The sequence below is a fragment of the Rana temporaria genome, chromosome 3 (assembly GCF_905171775.1).
Source record: "Rana temporaria chromosome 3, aRanTem1.1, whole genome shotgun sequence".
Lineage (NCBI taxonomy): Eukaryota > Metazoa > Chordata > Amphibia > Anura > Ranidae > Rana > Rana temporaria.
The window spans coordinates 82,660,965-82,670,319 of record NC_053491.1 but is presented as its reverse complement, the minus strand read 5'-3'; positions in this window follow the sequence as shown (position 1 = coordinate 82,670,319).

Genomic DNA, 9,355 nt, shown 5'->3' with positions numbered 1-9,355 from the left:
CTAAAGTTAGGCGCCCCTACGTGAATCTACCTAATAGATCCCGGACTGCACAGGCACTTTGGGGGGGAAAGCCAGTACGGGCAGGTTCCAGGCCCGGCAAGGATAGATCCGGATTGTGAAGTCCAGCCTCGGGCCCAACCGTGGCCATATAGGTCGGAGATTGTCTCCTTAAAAAGTTATGAAAAATGCAGCATGCAAATATAATGTAGTTCCATTTGTACTCCGCCATATGGATGGATGTCAGAAAAAGGCGGAACCGGCTGGCCATTATCCCGAAGGCGTTCTCCACCACCCTTCGGGCTCTTGCCAGCCGCTAATTGAACACCCTCCTCTATGAGGTGAGGGTGCGCTGGGGAAATGGCCTCATAAGATGGGGTCCCAGGCCAAAGGCTTTATCAGCCAAAAAGACGAAAGGGAGTCCTTCCACATTCTCAGCATCCGGTGGCAATGCTAGATCTTCGTCTTGGAGCCGATCCGCGAACTCCGTCTGCCTGAAGGCTCCCCCATCCGACATCCGGCCGTTCTTACCCACATCAACATACAGGAATTCGTACTGTGCTGACACCACCGCCATCAGCACAATACTGTTGAACCCCTTATAATTGAAGAACTGGGAACCAGAACAGGGTGGTGGCACGATGCGGATGTGCTTTCCGTCGATGGCTCCACTGCGGAAAATGCTATTAGGAATCTCAAACAAGGTAACAGACCTGTTGCGGACTTTATAGCGGAATTTCAGAGGTGGGCCATAGAGACTGAGTGGAATGATGTTACACTCCGTAACCATTTTCGTCTCGGCCTTTCCAAACCTCTCAAGGATGAGTTCGCTAGAGCTGATCTTCCCCAGTCTCTTGATGTCACCATACAACGTGCTATCACAATAGACCATAGGTTAAGAGAGAGACAAGCTGAATGTTCATCGATTTCCGCAGCACCTGTCCCTACACCTCAAGACTTGAGCATGTCCCCTTTTGAGGAAGGAATGGACATTGGGACCGTGCAATGCTCCAGCTGTCGTTCAAAGCCTTCTGAGTGATGTCTTAAGGGACTTTCTGGACATCTGCGTAGTGGTGTGTCTGGAGGACGTAAATGGTTGCTAAGTTGAACTTTTGCTTACTGCTGAAAACCCCTTGCCTTGATGGGCCTCCACTTCAGATCCCCAGGAATGTAACAGGCGCCGTTGCGCCGGATATTTTCTATAATAGCAGGCGCCTTCAGCGCCGTAATGTGTTCCGTGCTGGAACGCATACGGCGCTCGCGCAATGACGTCATCGCCCGGCACCGTGGTGTGTTCCAGCCTGAAATGCGGAAGTGCGCTGCGGATCAGTGCTGGATTCGGCTCAGCTGTTACCTGCCTATAAAGGCATTCACTGTTCATAGGAACAGGGTTCTATTATTGTCAGCCGTAGCCGGCTAGGCTACCATCCTTCCCTGGACCTAGAGGCATCCCACTATTAAGGCTACAAAGAACTACAGGTACCAGCAATACTTAACCCTGGATGCCTGCCTGATTGAAGCTAGACCAGATTGCCATTGCCAGGGACAACCTTCAAGACCTTCCTTGCTGACACCCTACTCTATGAAATCCCTACTCGCTACACTGAAGCCCTGCAAATGGATAAGTAGCAATTGTGTTATTTGTAGTTCTATAGGAACATCTGCTGCATATTTTCCACCTAAAACAATTGCTGATATTTATTATGGCTTGTGACTATTAACAAACCAGTTGGGATAGACTGTTGTGCCTATGACTGTTTGCTAAGGATTATATCTTAAAGGGACATCTACTCACAAATTAACCGAGCTATATTGCCTGTCATATGCAACTATTAGTTTTCTTAACAACTCCTATTTACTATGAGCTATAGTGCCTGTCATATGCAACTATTAGTTGTCTTAACAACTCCTATTTACTACGTGCTTGACATAAGTGTAAATTGCTTATGGGCCTTGCCCTAACTTGTTGAACATGTTCGCTCTAATTTTTCTATGCTAAGGGTTTATGGTATTTCATACCAACTCCCTTAGTGGTCTAATACATCTCTATATGCTTATGTGATATGATGTAGAGAACCCCCAAACTCCTGTTTGCGTGGAGTGACGACTGGGGTCCCGTACTGATAATCATTTGCATATAGAGGTGGGAATCTTAGAGTATATACTATAATTTTAAACGCTAAGCTCTGGTCGCATGTTGTAATGCATCCATCCTTAGTAGCTCAACGCCTTTCTTTATGTGAGAGAGAGATGATATAGAGAGCCCCCAAACTCTTGTTTGTGTGGAGTGACGCCTGGGGTCTAATACTGAAGTCTCACATAAACAAGTGCATTGAAATCCTTGCTAACTGCAGTTGTGGTTCACTCCGTTCTCCAGAGCTGTTACACCTCACACCTTCAGTTTCCTCTTGCATTACTAACTTACTAACTGACATATCAGCATGGATGCCGCACCACTTCCTCAAACTAAATCTCTCTAAAACCAAGCTGATAATATTCCCCCCAAACCCCCCCCCCGTGCCCCCCTCTATAACTTTTCTATGAAGATCAATAATACAATTGTCAGTCCCTCCACTCACACCAAGTTAGGTGTAATCCTAGCCTCTGACCTGTCCTTTTAGCCCCAAATCCAATGGCTATCAAAAACATGTAGACTTCATCTCTGTAACATCTCTAAAATGTGCCCATTTTTAACTAATGAAACCACTTGTTATCTCTTTCCCTGACTCAAGCAACTGCCATCTCATTGGCCTACATCTTTGCAGGCTATCCCCCTTTCAGTCTATCATGAATGTTGCTGCCAGACTAATCTACCTTACCAACTGTTTAGCGCCTGCCACCCCTCTCTGCCAATCCCTCCACTTGTGAATTCAATTCAAAATACTAACAACATACAAAGCCATTCACATTTTCTGCCGAGCTACATCACCAATCTTGTCTCCAAATATCACCCAAACCATCCTCTCTGCTCCTCTCAAAATCTCCAGTTCTCAAGCTCCTTTGTCTCCTCCTCCCATGCTTGTCTCCAGGGCTTCTCCATAGCCTCTCCTATCATCTGGAACTCTCTACTTCAATCTGTCCGGCTATCTCCTACTCTGGCTGGCTTTAGGTGATCCCTGAAAACGAATTTCTTCAGGACTTGTATCACTTCCATCAGCTCATCCCCCACAGTTATAACCTGTTGTACCACTTGTCCCATTCTAATAGATTGTAAGCTCTTATGAGCAGGTCTCTCTTTACCCTCTTGTATTTTATTGTATTGTAACTGTACTGTCTGCCTTTTCATATTTTAAAGCACTCTGCAAACTGTTGCCACTATAAAAAATCCTGTAAAATAATAATAATAATATGTTGCATCAGCTAGTGCTACATACAATATGCAGCGCTGTATTCCAGCAGCAGGATCAGATTTTCCCATCTGCTGCCAAAGCAAAATCAAGTAGGGGTTGAGCCAGGGGCGGACTGACAACTCATGGGGCCCCCGGGCAATAGAAGATCATGGGTCCCCTAGGCTTACAGATGGCCACCATGCCAAGAGGCAGTGCAGAGGCGTGCAGCTAAAATCTCGGGATTTTCACATCGAAAGCATGTCGGTTTCGGACATATCAGGGACAGATATATATGAAAAAAAAGGATTTTTACATACTGTCCCTGGTTTTACTGAGCCTGGCAACCCTGATGGGGCCCCCGAGTGGCATGGGGCCCTCGGGCAGTGCCCGAGTGACTCAATGGTCAGTCCGCCCCTGGGTTGAGCACTGTTCAGCCATTCAGAGGAAGTCTTGTATTTTATCTGTGAATACAAGGCTTCCTCTGGTTGGCTGAGGCAGAGATCATGACGTAATCCACTCACCTCAGCAGTGCTGTATTTCCATTCAAAAACCCCACTTACCTGTCAAAAAACAAACAGGTATTCAGAATGTGGCAGTGGCACCTCCTGAATGCCTCATAGCTGTGCCTGCAACACTCTAAAAATGTCAGGTTGCTCTTCAAAGCACAACACAGGTGTAAAAGATTGCTGTAATTTGTCAGGACTAAAAAAGAAAACAGCAACAAAACATCAGTAGTCAGAGTAAACAAGTAAACGATAATCCCAATATTTTAAAGGAGGACTGCAGACAATAACTACGTGAACAAACATTCTGCACAGTAAAGAAATGGTAGACACCACTACTAAAATTAAGTAATTAAAAGGTATATACTAGGGATGTCCCGATTCCACTTTTTTAGGACCGAGTACAAGTACTGATACTTTTTTTCATGTACTCACCGATTCCGATTACCGATACATTTTTTAAAATGCAGCCATGTGTCCCCAAAATGCAGCCTTGTGTCTCCCCCCAAATGCAGCCTTGTATCACCCCCCAAATGCAGCCTTGTATCTCCCCCCAAAAGCATCGGGAGCATTTGCGCAATTACAAGTACTCGCGCAAATGCTCAGTATCGGTCCCGATACCGATACTAGTATCGGTATCGGGACAACCCTAGTATATACCATATGTGGCCAATGCCCCTGGAAGCAGGATATCACCGAAATAGAAACCACTACGAAAGTGATCTGCAACTGCTTCTGTCCTGCTGCTTTCTGAACAGAGGAAATCGGCCAATCGGTACAGGCGCCATTCAAAGAATGCTTTACATTTTCTGAGTAAATGTAAAGTGTTCTCTGATTAGACAGAATTCCCTGATAACGACCCCAAACACACCTCCAAGATGACCACTACCTTGCTAAAGAAGCTCAGGGTAAAGGTGATGGACTGGCCAAGCATGTCTCCAGACCTAAACACTATTGAGTATCTGTGGGTCATCCTCAAACCGAAGGTGGAGGAGCGCAAGGTCTCTAACATCCACCAACTCTGTGATGTTGTCATGGAGTGGAAGGTGAACTCCATGCTCAAGAGGGTTAAGGCAGTGCTGGAAAATAATGGTGGCCACACAAAATATTGACACTTTGGGCCCAATTTTGACATTTTGACTTAGGTGTGTGCTCACTTTTGTTGCCAGCAGGTTAGACATTAATGGCTGTGTGTTGAGTTATTTTGAGGGGACAGCAAATTTACACTGTTATACAAGCTGTACACTCACTACCTTACATTGTAGCAAAGTGTAATTTCTTCAGTGTTGTCACTTGAAAAGATATAATAAAATATTTACAAAAATGTAAGGGGTGTACTCACTTTTGTGAGATACTGTATATACATAATTACATTGGTCTAAGCATTGGTGTTAGTGGACACAATGACCCCCATCACTAGTGTCAGTGAATGTTTGGTGTCAGTTGATGCAAGCATAACCCTCAGCATTAGTGTCAGTGGATGAAATAATAACCCCCGACATTGGTGTCAATAGACTCGATAATGTCCCCCAGCATTGGTGCCAGTGGACGTATTAATAAGCCCTAGCACTGTCAGTACTATTAACCCCATCCCACATATTGGTGGTCAATGGCAAAGAAACTGGCAATGTTGAGGACCGTAGATGTAGTGTTCCGCCAAGGAAACTTAATGCAGCAGATGAAAGACTTATTTCCCTTCGATCATGGTCATGACAACAATAAAATTGAAGACTGAATTTCCAGTGGTGCGGCTCTTCTATGAAGTGTACATTTGTGGTTCGTTTCCAGATGTGGGATGGACATCCTGAGCACCTGGACTAGGTTTGTCACCGTCCATCTCATCATTTGGCTTTTCTGTTCAGAGCGGTGTAATTTTGTGTTGCATTCAGTGGAAGATGTCCAGCAGTGCCATCAGCACAGAACTGGCAGAAACCAGTGGGACCAAGGTACACTCATCTACTGTACAAAGAGGTTGGGCTATAAGTGGTCTTCATGGAAGAATTAAGGTCGAAATCCATAGCTCCAACATGGAAACAAGGCTAGGCTACTCAACTATATACAAAAAGATAAAAACTAGGATGCAGAAAAATGTCAGCAGGTGCTCTGGACTTCTGAATCAAAATATGAATTATTTGGCTGTAGCAGGAGGCCATTTATTGGTAAAGGGCTGGAGAGCGGTACAATAATAAGTGCAAGTCTGTGACTGCATTTCTGCAAATGGAGTTAGAGATTTGGTCAGGATCAATGGTGTCCTCAATGCTAAGAAATACAGGCAGTTACTTATCCATCATGCCATACCATCAGGGAGTGTGTAATTGGTTCCAAATTTATTTTGCAGCAGGACAACAACCTCAAACATACAGCCAGAGTCATTAAGAACTATCTTCAATGCTCTGTTAAAAAAAAAGAACTATCTTCAATGTAAAGAAAAATAAGGATTTCTGGAAGTGATGGTTTGGCTCCCACAGAGCCCTGATCTCAACATCATTGAGTCTGTGATTACATGAAGAAATAAAAGGATTTGAGGCAGGCTACATCTATAGAAGATATGTAAGAAGTTCACCAAGATGTTTGGAACATCCTACTAGCTGAGTTCCTTCAAAAACGATGCAAGTGTACCAAGAAGAATGCCACACGTGCCTAAAACAACACAGTAGTGTGTGTGTATATATATATATATATATATATATATATATATATATATATATATATATATATATATATATATATACATATATACAGAGAGAATGAAATAGCAAAAAGAGATTTCTATAAAATGGTATGTGATAGGTTAAATTAAAGGTAATTTATTACCAGCCAAATATCTATAAGATTTGTCCAAAAGTGTTCAGGAAGCAAAATTCTTGTCCAGTGTAGAGAAAAGAAAATGCTTTTAGCAGACCTTTAGCTTTAATGCAAAATTACAGTGTTTATTTTAGATAATGGCTACTACTTGCTTCCTGAAATTTCGGCAATGTGATGATTGGAATCCAAAAGAATGGCTTCATTTTGGCAGATATCAGAGATCGCAAACTGTAGGTGTGCCCATCAAACAGAATGGGGTCTGTGGAAACTGCACTTTACATAAAACAGGCTGAAGTCTCATTTATAATAGCATATTTATACTGTTATTTTGATTTAACACATCCAAAATGTGTTGATTTCTGTTTCTTTAAAACTAGGAAATGTTTTCTGTGATAGGTTAAAGAAGATCTATAGTCACAGCATTCACTTTTATTTTAGAAAATCAGGATTTTAGTAACAATACAAACAATTAATATTTTTGACAATCCTTTCATGTTGGGAGTGCTGCCTGTCTGCATTTCCTGCATGATTTGAAGCATCTCTTCTGGTTTACTTTCCATTTCTAAGAACTACATATCCCATGGTACCTTGCTGCCTGCAAGCAGTCATTCCTCTACTGACTCCTCCTCTCAGCAGTGAGTTCAGAAGGCAGGCTCTGTGAAATGTGTGACTCAGCAGTGTCTACTCACAGGGCATAGTGACTACGTGCCACGGGAAGTAACTGTGTGAGTATCTGTACAAAGTAAATGTACAAACTTCAAGATCATTCAGAGTAATAGAAGTAGACTAGAAATAATTGAAATACAGTGTGGAAATTAATATTCGAGTTTACATTTTGACCATAAATACCCTTTAAAACAAATTGAGCATTGCTTTAATGAAATATAAATTGCCGGGTTCGTTCCCCGTACGGGCCACCAAAAAAAAAAATATATATAGATAGCCTTTAAAATATAAGTATTGTTTTGGAAATGTTATAGATAGGCACCTCCTATCCTCATATTGATTAGTGGTTCCAAATTTAATAATAACTACTGCAGTAGGGAACAGACACAAAAGATTCACTCAGCATCTTTCCAAAATAAGGGCCCTTTCACGCGGGGCTCTCCGCGGGCAGGCTCCGCTTTGCTCAGCGGGGATCACTCCATCGATCCCCGCTGAGCAGGCAGATGACAAGTCTGTCTCTGCACACTGTGCAGGGACCGACCTGTCAGAGCGCCGCTCTCCCCTATGGGGGATCGGATGACGATGGACCGTAGAGTCCATTGTCATCCGATTTGATCCCCAGATGGATGGAAAAGTAGGTTTTTCTCCGTCACACTTTGGCGGATCGGAGCGGGTCAGATGTCAGCGGGCATGTCACCCAGGGCGGCGCAACCACCAGGCGGACCAAGCGGCCGCTTGGGGCGGGCAGGTCCGCAGCCTGGGATGGGGCGGAATGATGATTTTTTTTTTTTTTTTCTTCTATTGTCCGCAGTTGCCGCCGTCCTCCGGCGCCCGGTGTCCCGCTCCAGGGCTCGAGTCCTGCGGGAACGGCGTCCCTGCACTTTTTTGACAGCAGGAACGCGCGTTCCCTTTGTAGGACTCGAGCAGCGCAGGCAGGCGCGCCCCCCCCCGCGGCAAGAGAGATCCAAGTGACACTGCACGGGCATAGTTGCCGCTTTTGTCCCCAGCCTCCTCCGCTATCATGAGCGGACGGCGGGGGGCGGGACAATTCTGGACTGCCTGTCACGTTAATCAGGATATGATTGGCTGCTAGGAGGCGGTCCTAGCAGCCAATCACCAGTTCACAGAAAATTCAACCCGGCAGCTCCCGCGCCCCTGTGCCTTCGGTTCACGATTGTCACGCCTCCTGCTCTCCGCTCTGTGAAAGGTAGGAGTGGAGAGGGAAGGGAGGAAAATATATGGAAATGTGATGGATGGGGTGTGGGGGGCAGTGCTGTGTGTGTGGGGGGGACAGTGCTGTGTGTGTGGGGGACAGTGCTGTGTGTGTGTGGGGGGGCAGTGCTGTGTGTGTGTGTGGGGGGGGGGGGCAGTGCTGTGGGGGGACAGTGCTGTGTGTGTGGGGGGCAGTGCTGTGGGGGGACAGTGCTGTGTGTGTGGGGGGCAGTGCTGTGGGGGGACAGTGCTGTGTGTGTGTGGGGGGGGGCAGTGCTGTGTGTGTGGGGGGGCAGTGCTGTGGGGGGACAGTGCTGTGTGTGTGTGGGGGGCAGTGCTGTGTGTGTGGGGGGGGGGTAGCGCTGTGGGGGACAGTGCTGTGTGTGTGGGGGGGACAGTGCTGTGTGTGTGGGGGACAGTGCTGTGTGGGGGGGGGGGGCAGTGCTGTGGGGGGACAGTGCTGTGTGTGTGTGGGGGGCAGTGCTGTGTGTGTGTGTGGGGGGGGGGACAGTGCTGTGTGTGTGGGGACAGTGCTGTGTGTGGGGGGGGGGGCAGTGCTGTGGGGGGACAGTGCTGTGTGTGTGGGGGGCAGTGCTGTGTGTGGGGGGGGTAGCGCTGTGGGGGGGGTAGTGCTGTGTGTGTGGGGGGGGGTAGCGCTGTGTGTGTGTGTGTGGGGGGGTAGCGCTGTGGGGGACAGTGCTGTGTGTGTGTGGGGGACAGTGCTGTGTGTGTGTGGGGGACAGTGCTGTGTGTGGGGGGGTAGCGCTGTGGGGGGGTAGTGCTGTGTGTGTGGGGGGGGGGGGGTAGCGCTGTGTGTGTGTGTGTGGGGGGGTAGCGCTGTGG